At 37.1% G+C, this 13,939-nt stretch overlaps 1 protein-coding gene across 3 annotated transcripts in view; it reads right to left on the bottom strand.

The window, feature by feature from the left end:
- LOC150087963 (F-box/WD repeat-containing protein 7-like) overlaps positions 1–13,400 on the bottom strand; it is a 186,888-nt gene extending 173,488 nt beyond the window's left edge. For 2 of the 3 annotated variants that reach the window (XM_090369292.1, XM_090369290.1), the window contains exon 1: positions 13,095–13,400. The gene's annotated coding sequence lies outside the window, so the exon portion shown is untranslated. The remainder of the gene's footprint in view (positions 1–13,094) is intronic. The other variant, XM_090369291.1, reaches the window with a different exon arrangement.
- Positions 13,401–13,939: the final 539 nt, after the last annotated feature.

The following is a 13,939-nucleotide window of genomic DNA, read 5'->3' on the forward strand; positions in this document are numbered from 1 at the left end:
TAGAAAAGGTATGCAGCAGAAACAGTACATCTATGAGACAGAGAGTGGAGAGACTCTGTTAGAGATGAGTTATTAATTAACCTAACTGCCCTCTTCTGAATGAGAGGGCAGTTAGGTTAGAAGCCTGAGAGAGGTTTGGGGGGCACTGCCCCAGATGTGGGAACATTATTTTTTTTCCATGGAAGAGCAGATTTGTGATTTGAACAGAGTGAACAATTTGAAGTTTGGAAGAAAAGTAATGCCGAGAGCAAAGTTTTTTAGATGCAGAGGAAGCAATATTTGTAATGTGCTTGTGCTAAGAGAGATTAGAAGACAGGGTAATCCCAAAAAGAGCTATATCATCTTGCCTAGAAATCAGAGTTCACCAAAGATAAGTACAGGAACAGAAGAATCCTTTTTGCAAGATATATGACAAGACTCAGTTTTAGAAGGATTGAAATCAACTAAGTTATCTTTGCCCCACTGGAGAATTACCTGGAGATTGAGTGGATATTCAGGAAGTTGAAGCTGATTGAGCAGGGTGAGGTTTCTCAAACTGGAAAGTAGAATGCAATGTGCTATCATCGGCAAAACTATGGATAGGATATCCGGTCAATGGAAGAAGGTCATTAATATATATAAGAGGAAAAGAGTGTGTGGGGGGGGGACTAAACCTTGGAGGATTTATTAGTGCAGAAATTAGAACACAGAGAATCATCAACCATCACTCTCAGTGAGAGGTCAGAGAGAAAACAGGATAACCAATTACAAAAAAACAGTTGGCAAACCATAAGATGGAAGCTTGTTTAGAAGACCTTTATGCCAAACACGATCGAAAGCCTTTGAGATGTCAAGAGCCACCGCTTGTGTTTCACCGAATTTGAATTTGTCCATAAATGGGTAAGTAACATAAGCCAGAATATCACCAGTGGATTGACACTGACAGAATCCATACTGGCAATCATTGATCAGACGGAAGGTTTCTAGACAGAGTAAGAGTTAAGAGGCAAAATAATGCTTTCGCTCACCCTCAAGAATTCTTGTTTCTTGCCAAAACAGCTGATGCATGTTCTGAGGGTAGCAAAGTTTTCAAATGAAGGGAAAGATAAAGCTTGGGATACAAACCTAAATAACTTCAAGGAGTAGGTCTAAGTAGTAAACTATAGATGATTACTTAGTCTTGACTATGGCTATAATAATGTCAGAAGTCTTGTCAATAAAATGGCTGAATTTGAACAACTAATGTGTTCAAATTGACTAGGACAACTAATGCTGACATAATAGGGTTAACAGAAACATGGTGCACCCGGAAATTGGGGATGACAAGTATGGCTATGGTATGTATAATGTATTTAGGAAAGATAGGGAAAATAGAAGGGATCATGCTTCTTATCAAAAGCAGCCTGAGTGCAAAATGAGCTTTTGCTATGTCTGAAGTTATGTCTGCCAGCATAGAATCTGTGTGGTATGAGTTAGTTGGAAGTAAAGGTATAATGAGAGTGGGAGTAATCTACAGACTGGAAGATTGTGAAGAGTATGACAAGCATCTCTAAGCCAAGCCTTAAGATCATCAAGCCTAAGCATCTCTAAGCAAGCCAAGTCTAAGATCATCAAGCCTAAGCATCTCTAAGCAAGCCAAGCCTAATATCATCAACCTGCACTTATGGCTCACCACAAGGGGCTTGCAATCACTGAGAGGTTTCTCCCCAAGCAGATGCTCACCACCCTGAACTGCATGGATGGCGACTTTGACAGGCTAATAAGTAACAAGGACAGATACAACTTTATCAAAGCCCTTGTACCCTGACCTACTAAAAGAGGATCGCGATGATCCCATCCCGACGTTCACATCTGTCATCACTGGAGCCCTGCTGAATCACTGCCAAGTTGTATTCTGTTTTTCTCTATTTGTATTCAGCTCTGTACTTTTATGCTGTACAGTCAGTCCTCGTATAGCACGATAGTTGTGTTCCTAGAAACCCTCGTGCAATGCAAAATCGTGCAATATAAACAACAGGCCCTACGGGAAAAATAGGGTTAGGTGCCGGCCACCCAAGATTGAACACACATTTGTAACCAAAACATTACCAAACACAATAAATAATCGTAATAAAATAGTTACGTATTTTATTACGACTGTAATAAAATATTGCTAATGCTTTTGCTTCTATAGTAAGCAAACTTGTTTTTTGTTCGATTTTCTATCCAAACAGATGACAGCCGTTCCATCTCTTTCAATTTTGTGTCTTACTCTAATGGATTTTAATTACACTTTGAAATGAAACTTTGCTATGAAAGTTGTTTTTATTTTCTCTGCATTCTTTGTAATTCTCAGCGTTGCCTCATTTAGGTCTGTAGCACGTGCAATATCACATGGTCTTTCATTTCGCTCAAAACGTTTCACAATTTCATATTTTTTCTCTATCGACAGAGGCGGACTGGCCATAAGCCTTACCGGGGAAACCATGGTGGGCCAGAGGGATTTTGGCCATAAACCATAGTACGAGGCCACTATAAATTTTCTCGGGTAAGAATTTTTGACCCAGTCCGCCTCTGTTTATCGATATTGCTTTTCTTTCTCTCTCTCTCTCTCTCTCTGAATCTGTAGTGTCTTCACCAGGATGCTTCCTTTTCACACCTTTTAAGTATTTTGCTCATTTTTAGGGAATAAAGCAAAATTACAAAACGAGGAGACACGCTTGATACACATAAGCAAAGCTGTGCGCGTGTAGCATAGCACACGCTTCTTGATTAGACCGGGGTTCGAGCCCGTCACCACCAAATACGGAGGATGCGGAAAGGTCAGGGAATGACCACCACATATCCTGGAGCAATATGGCCTTAGTTGCTAATGCTCCTAAAAACCAAATGACAAATAACAATAACAGGTGTGTAGCAACTGAATAAACAACACCGTAAAGGCAGGGATACACTATTAACACCTCACATTTTACTAAAGCACATTTCTAGGGGTTACTACCATAAAACAATAAAAACAATTTCCAGTTGCGTTTCTGCTAGTGGAATTTGTTATAAACTGGTAGCAAACTTGATCTAATTGCATTTGTGATAATACAGATTGCTGGAATCGTGTGGGTTTTTACATTATGGTGAAATGTGTTTCCCCTTCACTGATATAAAAAACATAAATACATTTTCAGAATCTTCTCTTCATTCCTATCGTGTTGCGTTCAGTTGGGGTGATTCTGCGTTCGACTGCCATTTCTTGTAAATGCAAAGGTGAATCATGCATAAGCGAATTCGGTTTGTGTTATAAAAGATATTGTTCCCCTATTTATAAATCGTGTATGATCGAATTCGTGTAGTGTAAACACATGTTATACGAAGACTGACTGTATTTGTATTTCTTTTTGCATTTATACTGTATTTTGCATTTATACTGGAGGAGTATTTTGTAGCCTTTTTGTATTTATACGCTGTATTTTTTAACCTGTTTTATATTTGTATGCCATATTTTATTCTGTTTTTCTCAAGTTGCTACATGTGAACCCCTGGCACTTGTCACCGTGATGGGATATTGTGCTATAGCTCTGTACTTCACAATAAAGATTCATTTATTTATTTATTTATTAGTACAGAAGTAAGAGGAGAGCCATCTACCATCACCCCCAAGTGAATGGTCACAGAGAAAACTGGATACCCAATTGCAAAAAAAAAAAAAAAATCAACAATCCTTAAGATGGAATCTTATTTAGAGGCCTTTACGCCAAACACAATCAAAAGCCTTAGAAATGTCAAGAGCAACTGCCTGAGTTTTACCAAGAACTTCAATTGAATTTTTCATACATGGATAACATAAGTCAATATAATGCAAGTGTATCGACACTGACAGAATCCATACTGACAATAGTTTAAGAGTTGGCAATTAATTTATTTCTCCATTACTTTTAAAACAGTAGAAGTAATTGCAATGGGACAATAAGTAATATTTTTCATATTTTTTCTCTATCGAGAAACCATGGTGGGCCAGAGGGATTTTGGCCATAAACCATAGTACGAGGCCACTATAAATGAGAAGTAATTGCAATGGGACAATGGATGGGAGGGACTTGTCATCCATTTTAGGAACTGGCTGGATATGAGCAAATTTCTAAGCAGAAAGAAAAACACCCAGTGGAATAAGAAATTATAAAAAGGTGACACAGAACACGAGCAAACTCAGGAGCACAGGTTTTGAGAACAAGTGGAGAAATACCATCAGGACCTGGAGCTTCCCTGGCATCAAGATAGTTCAAAATTCTTCTAACATCCTTTTGATGGAAGACCATAGGAGACACTAAGTGGAGTATACTGGGAATGGTAGTATATGGTTTGCTAAGATCGTCAATAAAAGAATCAGAAAAAAAGCAGCATACTAGTAAGTTGGCCTTATCTTTAGTTGTGGAGGCAATAGAACCATTTGATTTTAACAGAGGTGGGAGTACTGATAGGCAAAAGTGTAGCCAACAGATTCAGCAACAGACCAGAATGTGACACTATTTGGAGAGGATACAAGTTTTCTACTCGGTCTGTTCAAAATTAGTTTGGACTCGTTAATAACTACTTTACAATTGTAATAGGCAGAAAACAAACCTGGTAGTTTGGATGCAAGCCAATTGTGATATATGCAAATTCGTATCTCAGAAAACCTTAGCACATTTATTGGAAACCAAGGTTTAAATAAAGGCTGAGACTTTAAGGTGGAGTGTGGAATAAAGCATTTCATACCTACAAGGTCAGTTTCACTGACATGATCTGAACAAACAATGACATCAGAAGATTTAAAACAGCAATACAACCAAAGAAAAGAAGAACTCTCACAGATCATTACATTTTGCATTCTTGTAATTCCAAACAACATGAGGATGAGAACTGCCACCAGGCAAAATTTCCATTGGTGAAAGACTATTACCAAGTTATGATCAGAGGTGCCTAGAGGCCCACTCACCTCAACCGTGTACCTTGGAAGAGTTTGTAAGAAAAAGATCAAGAGTGTTGGCTACATAGTTATGATTGTCAGGTATTCTGGTTGGTTGGTTGGTTGGTTAGTTGGTTGGTTGGGGATTTTTTTGGCGCATCAGCATCTATGGCCATAGTGCACCACTGGTATTCTGATAGGTAAATGAACAATCTGTTTGAAGTCATCAGTAAGAAAAATAAAGACTCAGCATCTCAACTACCTGGGTCCATGTGGCTAGAAAACTGAAGCCAACTGGAGCAGTGAACATTAAAATTGCCAAAGAAAATTACTTCACTGTTAAGAAAGTTGCACTGGAGAAAGTTGAATTTCAAAGAAAGGAAATCAAAGATTTCCAAGTGATTGGTGTAACTGTTAGATTGGTAGATGTAACAGATGAATTCTGCAGAATGGGATAGGGAGATCATAATCCAAAGAAGTTTAAAAAAAAAAAGGAGATAAGTAGTTCTATTAGTTTCACTATTCATGATGTATACAATAGTAAGAAAATATGGGGTGGGCCATGTTGTATAAGGTAATGAAATTTTTGCCTATGGCATACATAGAGCAAGAATATACCCAGCTCCTTCCTATAATGTGGCTTGGACAATGCCCTCACATACACACTATTCTGACTCCTTTAGGTCACTATCTGGCAGAGTACAAGCAGAGAAATATTATACACTAATAAGAGGTAGAGAAATATTATACACTAGCTGATCCTGATGGCTCCTAGAGAGTCACCAACAGATTCATTCTGCATTCTGGCAGACTTACCAGTGGGAAGCCTGCAAACACTGCTTTAGAGATTAGCATTAGTTCAGGCATATGATGCAAGAAAGCAAGCTTATACAACATCAGCCAAAAAAAAAGGGGGGGGGGGGGAAACCTTCATATTTCACCCATCCATTCATTCCAAATGTCTAGTAAAGCCTTAAATTTATTTAAGCTGTCAACTTCCACAACCTCCATTATAACTGGATATATTCCGTCTGCCCCAGATGCCTTTTTTATGTTTAACTTCAACAATTTTTCCTCCCCTCTGCTCTCAGTTATCACAAAATCACTTAGCTCATTGTTAGAGTTTGATAAACATCTGGCATTTCCCTCCTTGAATAACTCCTCATCTGTGAATGTAGATGCAAAATACTCATTCAGTTTATCAGCTACTTGAGCAGGATCATCAATAGTCAAACCATCTATGTTAAGTGGGCCAATCTGATTCATCCCCTTCCTTCTAGACTTTACATAAGTAAAGAACTCTGCTGTTTTTCTTTGCATCCTTTGCCAAAGATTTCTCGTAATCTGCCTTCGCTTATATCTGTCGTAGGCTTATGTGCCGCCTGATAATTTACATGCATTTTTCTTCTCTGCCACAAGCCTCATTAATTTTTCTGACATCCATTTAGGCCTGAACCTTGAACAGTATTTCTTAGTTGGTATAAAAAGCCCAGTAGCCTCCAAGATTAAGTCCCTGAAGGCTTCCTATTTAGAATTCACCAATGGTAACATCAGTTGATCCCACTCTATAGAATTTAAAAATTGTCTGAGACCTATGTAGTCACCTTTATGAAACCCATCCCTTTACCCTTAATCATAGTTACATCTTTAAGTAAATCCCACATCAATACACTGATCACTGTCACCTAGTGGTTCCTTTATCTGCAAATTCTTAACACATGAATAATCACTACTGATAATCAGATCAAGGGTATTACTCCCTCCGGTTGCCCCTCGAACACGTTGCTGTAAAAAACAATCCTCCAATAAATCCACAAAAGTCTTATTAAATTGTGAATGTCTAACCCACAAGTTCCAGTCAATATCGGAAAGTTAAAATCCCCCTTTACAAGACATTCTGATTTAATTGCCCATTCTATTTCTCTGCACAACTGTTCATTGTACTCATCAGAGTCATTAGGCCTATAACATACTCCTACTCATTTTCCCTTTCCCAGTGTTTATATCACACCAAACAGACTCAACATTTCATTGTCTACCAACATCAATTGGATGCACTTCCTTAGATTTTGTGTGGTTCTTAACTAACAGCATAACCCTTCCTATACACATTGTACTCCCCAAATTCCAATTCTGCACTGCTTATATCTGTGTGACACCACGTCTCTGATATCCCAACAATATCTGCCTTTGATTTCTTGATCAGCACTTCAAATTCATCAATTTTATTTACTATACTTCTAGCACTAGTGTACATGCACTTGTTCTTACTCTTTACACTAACACAGCCCATGTATTTACTTGTTCCACGATGACTCCAAGCAGCTATTGAAAACCCCAGCAACTTGCTCTCTGGGCTGCTCATTACAATAGAAGCAGTGCAAGAATCACTTTCGCTTCTGCCTGTGGCTACCGTTAATCTTTTAGTCTGTGAATCCCCCCCCCAAACTAGCAGTTTTCTGACCCACCTAACACTGCCTCGATAACATTAGCAAATATTCTTGCACCCTTTCTATTTAAGTGTATCCCATCCCTGTAGAAGCAGTCTCTCCTGTTAGCAAGCACAGACATGCTGAAAAAAATTCTACCCCAATGTAACCTTGAAATGCAAGAAGACTGGATCTCACCATGATGCCCATCATAACATCAAAAGACATCAATCAAACTATATGATGGCAGAGATGGAGGTTGCCAGAGTTTTGCTCTGGTGACTAAACATGGTTTTTACTTTAAGTCTCCAATAAGCATCGTGGTGGTAATGCACCAGTTGAGTCATCTACCACCTAGTACTGCTTGGTAACACGGAGGGGTAACATTCCTCTCTGTGGTGTGAATGCCACACCTCAACCTTCACTTATGTTGGTTCAAACGCATGTTGTTAACTCCAGTATACTAGGTGCAGTATTTCACAACTTGCACATGGGAGTTATACCCACAATTACTAAAAATCCCGCCGTCTCATGAAGTGCAAGCGGAGGATCTACTTATCACAGAATGACCGGACTACACCGAAATTCGGTCCACTTCAACTGATGTGTCACCCGAATATCAGTTTCATTAGCATTTTAGACTCCCAAGTAGCAAGCCCTAGCTTGTCATAACTGAGAGTGTGTCTGTAATAAGACTCAAGCAGATTCACCTAGTTTGGTGATGCTCAACAATTTAAAAAAATTTTAATTCTACCAATGTTACTAATATCTTCTGAAGATATTAGTAACTTTGGTAGAACCACAAATAACAGTATTTGTCTCAAGTGGCACAACTACAGTCTGGGCACTCCATCTGAAGCCTTTCACTGTATTGCTGTAGATGCAGCAAGCTCTTTTCCAATGTCTGAAGTGGAGAATAAATATATTTTAGTAATTGTAGATTTGCCCTTGAAATGGGCTGAGTTTCCCCCACACACACCTTCCCCTCGCGAAACAGAAGACAAAGGGACCATTGCACTAACATCAATAAATGGAATTGTCATTTTGGGTGTCAGGTCAATTCTGACAGTCATGGGCCTAATATCGCATCTGAACTTCTGTTGCTGGTGTGCAAAGTCCTGATATAAATAAAAATCTGTAGCTGCTTGCTCTATCAGCCACTCTACAGATAAGTGTCTTCCCTACTAAAGAGGCCTGAAGACAGGGATCAGTAGATTCTCAAAACATTGTCAATATTTTAAGTGCAGATTGATATGATAACACTTCAATAAATACATTTTGAAACACATTCACATGGTATATGATATTAAACATGGTACATAGTGAAACAGTGTACTTTGTTGTCATTTAATCTATACATATGACCAACCACATATTGTCCCATTTTCACACATACAATTGTATATGCTGAGTTGGCATTGCATTAGCAAAGTCAGAATGGCTGATACAAGATTTTAGTTTGTGCACTTGGCTATCAGTTCTTGAATGTCTGCAAGGAAAAATGGGACAGAATTGGATCTATCTATACATATGACCAACCACATATTGTCCCATTTTCACACATACAATTGTATTGTATATGCTGAGTTGGCATTGCATTAGCAAAGTCAGAATGGCTGATACAAGATTTTAGTATTCCCTTATTCCCTTACTTCAACCCATGCACTTGGCTATCAGTTCTTGAATGTCTGCAAGGAAAAATGGGACAGAATTGGATCTATATGTCTTCAAGGGTGAAATAATTGTGAGGGCATGATGTGCAAGCACCAGTATCTCATCAATAGCCAACTTGGCTGAATATAAGCCCTGATCATGAACAGGAAATATGTGAACGATGGGAAGAGTATTTTAAGGAACTCCTGAATGAAGAAAATAAAGAACAGAGAGAAAGAGACTAGGTTAAGTGGGTACAGGAATGGTAGAAAGTACAAATAACGAGTAAATCCACAAAGGTGATGAAAATGGAAAGAAATAAAACAGGAGAAGTCTGGAAAATCCTGGGGAGAGGGGGCTGAGTGGTTTCACTTCCTTAATAAAGTGATGAAATGAGAAAAAATACTAGATCCATGGATAATTGAGACTATCTAAAAGAGGTGAGAAGATATAAAAGTTTATGGTAACTACTGACCATCTAACTAGTTAGAAACTAAAGATCTATGAAAGGATAATTAACAAGAGGAGCAGAGGAGAGAGTACAGCACCAGAAAACCAATTTGGATTTATCCCAGATTGGTTGGTTGGTTTAAAATTTTAATGGCGCATTAGCAGCAGTGGCTATTATGCACCAAGAAAGATTTATCCCAGAACAAAGTACAATGGCTGCAGTGTCAGCAGCAATAATGATGAAAAAAAAAAAAAAAAAAAGCAGCACAGACAGAGAGAGATACCCAACAGAAGTGATTTGATAGGCAATGAGAAATAAGGGAATACCAGAGAAAGTAATGGACATGTATGATGGCAGCCAGATAAGGGTTAGAACACTCTGAAGAATCCCACTACTCTGACATCATAGTTGGACTTCACCAAGGATTGGTGCTAGGTGAGGAGGTGGTAGAAGAGTGAGAAGAACCACAGGCCATGATATATACAGATGATGTAGCCTTGATGGATTGAAATAGAGAGGAATTAAGACAAAGTGTAAAGAAATGGAAGAAGAGCTTGGGAAAAAAGGGGGCTTTAAGCTAAACATAGCCAAGACAGTTACATAAAGTGTTTCAGAAATGGAGTGAAGCAGGACTTCAACTTCTCAACCTTCAACCCATGCACAGTACTAAGTATTATAGGTTCTAATACCTCTCATGCTTAGGGTTTCCATAATAAAAAAAAAAATAAATAAAAAAAAAAGACATAGGAGAACCAGATGAACAGGAGGAATAAAAATGAACCAATCCAGGTAAGAGGAGAAAAAATCAATTGTAAAAACAGTTGAAATAAAGAAAGATACTAAGACAGCAGCAGAGTAGGCAAAGTATCAGGAATGTTATGTGATAAGATACCAGAGAAACTGAAAAGTATTGTATAAAAAAAAAATTTACCAGGACAGGTGGTAATGAATAGGAGTTAAAACTGGAGTGTTGAGATATCATGTATGCAAAAGCATACAACAGAAATGATGGGTGGCGTCTCCGTAGCCAGGTGGGAAGGAGCAGCAGTGCATAGCACACGCTTCTTGATTAGACCGGGGTTCGAGCCTGTCACCACCAAATACAGAGGATGCGGAAAGGTCAGGGAATGACCACCGCATATCCCGGAGAAATATGGCCTTAGTTGCTAATGCTCCTAAAAAAAAAAAAAAAAAAAAAACCAACAGAAATGAGAATGCCTAGATGGATGTGTTGGGTGATCAGAAAGGATAGGATCAGGAATAAGTGTGAGGGGAAGCATAGAAATTGTGCCCATTCACAAAAAAAATCAACGGAAAACAGATTAAGATAGCATGGATACATAAGAGGATAGACAAAGACTACATTACAAACCAGATTATAGAAATGGAAATTAGTGGGAAGAGAAAGATAACAGAAGAAAAGGTTAAATGCAGTGAAAGACAAAGAGGTAGGAGAAGAAAAACAGAGAACAAAGATAAAAACAGCTGATGCATGCAACACCATATGGAATAAAAGCTAAGAAGAATCTTAATTTCATGACCATTACACAAACGCTTACAATTTGTTTTCATGATACAACTTGCAATAACACTGACTGAAAGCCTTTTGTGCTTGAGACAGCCATTTACATCTTAATAAGAATGCAAGTTATACTATGGCACCCATAAAATTACTAATACATTAAGTTTTTTTAAAATAATTCAACAATTCATAACATTTAATACTACAGGTCTGAAACAAATTGCAATTTTCATTGTTTGTTTCTAGATTAAGCATGTATAGGACAAAAGATTAGTAGGAGGGATCAAAGTAGTGGACTACAAAATTACCATATTTAAATCCACTAGACTTTTATCTGGGATTACATCAAATTTCAGGGTCACACTATAAAATTAATAATACATCCATTTCCGACACTGAATAAAAAAGTGGAGTAGATCAATGCAGTTATGCAGTAGACTAAAAAAAAATAAAAGGTCAAATATAGTCATTCAGTGTTAATAACCTCTTCATTGAATTTATGCTAAACAATATAATGTTCATTTATTATACTCCCCACCCCATGGGTAATGTGTGTATTACACAGTATGTTGAAATTTTCTGAAATGATGAGTAGACAAATGGAAAAAACTAGAAGTGTTGGCAATGGAATTTACAAGGCTTGACTTAGCTTCACTGATGTCTGCTATTTGAATCTGTGTTTGTTTTTTTGTTTTTATAACTTTACATCTCTACCTTAAATTGTTTTATTCGATAGGATGAGAATCAATGATCTTTTCAAATCTGGAAAATGGTGCATTATTGAAACTTCCTACAAATTATTTTGTATCAAAAGTGTTACAAACTTTTTAATTTTAATCAGACTTACTTAATTTATGATGATTAAAGTCTGAGAAGAAAAAAAATGTTACAAATATATCTTTTCTTGATTCAGGAATGTCAACATGAGAGAATAAAGAACTCAAATGCTTTTAACTCATAAAATTCACTGTAGTTATTACAGAGTTTCCTGGTGGGTTTCTTTCAGATAGTGTATATGAAATATGACATGAAAATAATTGCACCAAGAGCAAGAACAGGAGGGTGAGCTTTCTCAGGTCCAAATTCCATGTGCAGGGGAAGATTTTGTATATATTTAAAATTTATAATAAAAGGGAGGCCCCAGTGAGGTTGTCTGCCGAACCTGGACTATTGTAGCAAACAAATACACTTGAAATGTTAATCGTACAATATAACAAAGGGGAACATTAACCATTTGCTTGTGATATTGTAGGGCAGGAAGTTTGGGATGAAAAGCTACAAATTACCAAAAAGTGGTCAAAAATGTTACATGACTAACAAGACCCACCACAAATAAGCCCCTTTAAGTTAATGTATAAAACAGTCAAATTTCGCTTATTAATGAAACGACATTTAAAGATACCGTCTGACAGCTAATTTATAACAAGCATACAAAACTGTAATTGGTATTACCAATAAAACACTCTGTTTATCTATCTTATTTACGTCCATTCATGGAGCATTATCAGCACAGTAGTGTAAAATGAATATATACCTATTTATTACTTCGTACGAAGATATAATGATAAATAACAGCCTAAATCCTTTACTTAGTTTTTCTCTTTTTGTCAAATTATATTTGTACTCATCGTTCTGACCATTAATACTAAACCTATGTATTAAATCAATTTTTAACGATGTTTGTACTAATTTCAAAATGAATCATAATACAAAATTACGACGAATTTACGAGCTGCTTGCGCCGAAGTCTAAAAATTATATACTGTATACATAAGTTAACATACGTAACAAGTAATTCAATTTATTTCAAGAAAAGCTGTGCAGATTAATTGAGTACACTACACGGGTTCAGTACGCAAACATTCGACAAAAACAAGGCAACAGGAGGGGGGATACACTTTGATTATATGTGCATTCAAAATTAGATTGATGTTTTCCCTTGAGGAGTAGTTAAAGGGAAAACATCAATTTAGTGGCAGCGAATTTTTATTCGGTGTTACTAAAACCTTTATCTGTGCAAAGTTCGATCTTTGTGCTATTTCACTTATAAAAGCTTAGAGCAAAAGAATAGTGACCAACGAATTCAAAATTTATATGAAGAATCTAGAAAATACATTCTATCATAAAATCAACGGCACTTACCGAACTCGATTCTCAAACTCCCAAGTAATATTCTACATATACATATAAATTTATATATTCTCTCTCTTTCGCTCTCTCTTTCTCTCTCGTACTGTCAATGCTTGCAATCTGCACTATCATGTAATTTTATCCTTTTAATTATTTGCTATAGCATTCGAATCGTCATGACATACCATCTGAAGTATAGAGAACTGAATTTTTTCTTTATACAAAATTTGCGTTGTGTGAAATTTCACGTACACTAGATTTTACTACATTATCGAATATACGCTATACGTCCATGATATCGACAGCCATGTTGCATACAACAGATGGCCCAAGTTCAACCAATCATAATCGAGACTAGTTATTCTTTCACTACTCTCAATACCAAATCCTAGAAATGCATCTTGCTCCTTTCTCATTACAGTATCCGGTTTATACGTAATAACTTGCATGTTCCTTCCGCAGGGGTGGACAACAACAAATGAAAGAGTGAGAATATCACAACGAGTTGCGTCAGTACTAAATTACAAATAAATAATAGCTGTAGTTACCAACCAGACGAAAATTTAGCACTCTGTAAAAAATAGTCAAAACTGGATATATCTGCATATCTATAAAAATCTGAACAAATATTCAGGTCTCAATAAAAGGACAATAATAAGAATTTTGAAGAGTACCCCGACCGTGACCATATGCATGTCTGCCATTACAACTACAAATAGCACAATATCTCCATATAAGAGTCTAGCATTAAAGCACCTTATTGATCAATACTCCTTGTGAAGAATGAGCCAGGGACATGACCTAACCTAGCTCCAGGAGATTATCGCTTGGACCTTAGCGGAGGCAAATATCGCAGA

The sequence above is a fragment of the Mastigoproctus giganteus genome, chromosome 3 (assembly GCF_048544385.1).
Source record: "Mastigoproctus giganteus isolate SK-2022 chromosome 3, ASM4854438v1, whole genome shotgun sequence".
NCBI classification, from domain to species: Eukaryota; Metazoa; Arthropoda; class Arachnida; order Uropygi; family Thelyphonidae; genus Mastigoproctus; species Mastigoproctus giganteus.